Genomic DNA, 3,294 nt, shown 5'->3' on the forward strand with positions numbered 1-3,294 from the left:
TTGGCCAGTTAGGAGCCCCTTCAAACTGGCTGCCATGTCTTTTTGATTACATTCTTACTTTTTGGCATAACAGTTATTCCAGGGCTCATGTTGTACTTTTTTTTTGCTCCAGTTCTGGAATTAGCCATTTCTCCAAGGAACCCTAGTTTAATATGTTCTTTTGCCTTCAGGCTGAGTCATATTAATTTAGATGAAAACTCAGACCATAAGCTCAATAATGCAGGTTTAATAACACGATCATGAGCACTCTGAGGAGCTGTATACTCAAACACATTTTACTGACTTTTACATAATAACTCCTAGCTGATGATACTATAAAATATCAGAATTTGGCAAATTGACTAATGCACAAAAATGGCATTACTCATTAATGGGCCACATCAAGTACGTGTGTGTGTGTGTGTGTGTGTGTGTGTGTGTGTGTGTTTAATTGAAGGTCGATTACTGGTCCTGCTTCCATAAGTAGTTGTGACCAGGGACAGAGAAGAGGGGAACCAGACGTCGCAAGGAGAGGTCATTTCCACAACATTCCATTTATACACAGAACTAAATAGACAAGTGCAGAGTCACTACTGCCATTAGAAGTTGGCAGAGTGGGAAAAGGAAGGAGCAGGTTGGGAATTGGGGTGTCATTAAAAAAATACAGGACCCCCCCCCAAACTGGGGTGGCTGGGGAGAACTTGGTCCTGCTTCAACCCAAGTGGAATCACATCTAAAGCAGTTTGGGGAGGTCAGAACCATCAGGGATGGGGGGGCAGGGAGGAAGGTCCAGGGGGTGAGGGGGCTGTTTGTGGGTAAAGAGATTACCCTCCCCCTGCTGGGATCCGACACCCCCTCTAGTCTGGCAGGAAGGGTGCAGCCTGCAACCTCCGTTGGTGGGTCTGGGGCTGCCAGATACTCCAGGCAGGGGGCTGCAGGGGGCTCGCATAAGGCTTGCCCTCCAAGGAGATGACAACACTGGCTCCCAGCTTTTCTGACAGGGTGCAGCGGTTCTTGACCTCCTCATACTACAAGTTTGCTTGTAATTCATGCTTGATGTCCATCAGCTTCTTCTTGATGGCGTCCTTGGAGCTGACTGAGATCATTTTGCTCTTAAGTAGTGCAGGCTCCAGTGCACAGAAGATAAACACTGGGTCCTCCTTCTTGCTGTCCTTGGTCTCACGGGTTGTGTCATAGAGGGCATAGTGGCAGTAGTTGTGTGGCAGCATCTTGACAAAGGTGGCGTCACGGTCGTCCGTCGTCTGGCCCACATCGTCTGGCAAGGCTCTCCTTGCCCTCCTCCGGGGATGATGTTCTTCTTGTCCTTGCTAAGGCAGAAGCCTACCGCCTTCTTGTGCTTCCTCACCTCCTCTGGTGTGGAGGACTTACACACTTCCACGTCACTGGACACTTTGATGACGCCATCAGAGACCGCCACACCAGAGGCCATGTTTCCGGAAGTGAAAGGGAGATTGCAAAGAGAGTCAGAAGAGATGAGGGTACCTGCCGTGCTGTCCATTCAACTGCCACATCAAGTACATTTCAACATCATCCATTATAACAAAAGATGTGACCCCCGCTCCCACATGAAACAAGATAGATACATGCTATTGTATAACAGACGTTGACTTCTGGAAAGTTTGTTTTTTCAGAAAGAAAACTGTAAATAAATGTGTTTGCCATTATCTGTGTATATTAAAGAGATTCCAAAGTCCCTGTCAACTATCTCTCTCTCTTTTTCAAAGTGTGTTTATTTTTTCAAAGTTTATTTATTTATTTAGAGAGAGATTTGGAATCCCAAGCAGGCTCTGTACTGAGCTACCTAGGCACCCTGAGTTTGTTTGTTTATTTGTTTATTTATTTATTTAAGTAATCTGTATACCCAACATGGGACTCAACTCATGACCCGACCTCAAAAGTTGCATGCTTTTTTGACTGAGCCAACCAGGTGCCCCTATTTATCTCTTAGAAAAAGAAAAAAATCACAGTCAAGGGGCTCTTGGGCGGCTCAGTTGGTTAAACATTGGACTCTTGATTTTTGCTCAGGTCGTGGTCTCATGGTTTGTGAATTTGAGCCCTGCATGAGGCGCTGAGCTGACAGCATGGAGTCTCCTTGGGATTCTCTCTCACCCTCTTTCTCTGCCCCTCCCTTCCCCCTCAAAATAAATAAACTTAAAAAAAGTCACAAGTACAGTGAAGAATCTGGACCTTGTGCTGACTGATCTTGAAGAGAAATGTGTCATCCGTCTGAGTGCAACATTTAAACTTTAGTGAACGTATTAGCGTAAGTAGTTCATAGGTGTAGGTCAGCATTGATTAGGGACTCATGAGGCAGGCCTATTCTTTTAAACTTTCCGCTGATCAAAACGCTTTTTCATCATGCAATCCACACAATCCGGTGGGTTAGTCATTTATGAATTGATTTTTTTTTCTGCCTCCTTCTACCTGTCCTCTTTTCTAGTTTTCTGTTTACATTCCCATGGATGTCAAACATAGCACCCTCTCTTCATTTCCCATTCCTGAGGATGCCAACTTTTCGAAGAGGCTGGGTTTCTTCGGGTTTTTGCAACGAGCAAAACACTTCGGGTAGCGGTACCCTCCTGTGTGACTCCATACCTATCCAGACAGCATAAGTGTTTGGATGGAACCAGGAAGCAGCAGCAGAGAATTCCAGCCCTGGCCCAGCGGAGGGGTGATCCACAGGCATCATTCTACCAGCCTCCAGTGAGGGTGGGGTGGGGTGGGGACTTGAACTTGCTCTCAGGCAGGGGCAAGGGGAAGAGAGTGAGAGAGCGTGCATGCTTGCCCGCAAGTCTTTACCATGCCCATAAAAGTCCCTACAACACCATCTCTTAGCGCGAAACTCCATGAGACCTCTCCTTAATGGTGAATCCTGGGCACGTTTTTAGTGCTTTGTCTGTAATTGTCATAATATGGGTGATCTAATTTATGTTATTGGTATGTGTGTGCTTAACTGTCGGCTTTGCAAATTTCTTTGTAAGCACCTCGAGATCAGGGATGTCTCTAGCTGATCTTCACATACCTCATACGGTGAACAAGGAAAAGTGCTCAGTATTTGTTGACCTGAAATTTGATGATCTCTTTCATTCCCAAAATCCAATTATGCAACGTTTTCATCTAGAAGGGTTTTTTTCCCCCAATTATTTCTCTGAAACAGGCAACACTTAGACCAATACTTTGGCAACATTTAAGTCCAATTTAGACCCTCATCACTCATGACAAATCACATTGTTTAAAAATGGTGATCAGATGGGGCGCCCGGGTGACTCAGTCATTAAGAGTCAGACTTTGGCT

General features: G+C 45.4%; 1 pseudogene; it reads right to left on the reverse strand.

The window, feature by feature from the left end:
- Nucleotides 1-807: 807 nt before the first annotated feature.
- Nucleotides 808-1,429, reverse strand: LOC101091425 (annotated as a pseudogene).
- Nucleotides 1,430-3,294: the final 1,865 nt, after the last annotated feature.

Source organism: Felis catus, chromosome A1 (genome assembly GCF_018350175.1).
Source record: "Felis catus isolate Fca126 chromosome A1, F.catus_Fca126_mat1.0, whole genome shotgun sequence".
In the NCBI taxonomy this organism is placed as follows: Eukaryota; Metazoa; Chordata; class Mammalia; order Carnivora; family Felidae; genus Felis; species Felis catus.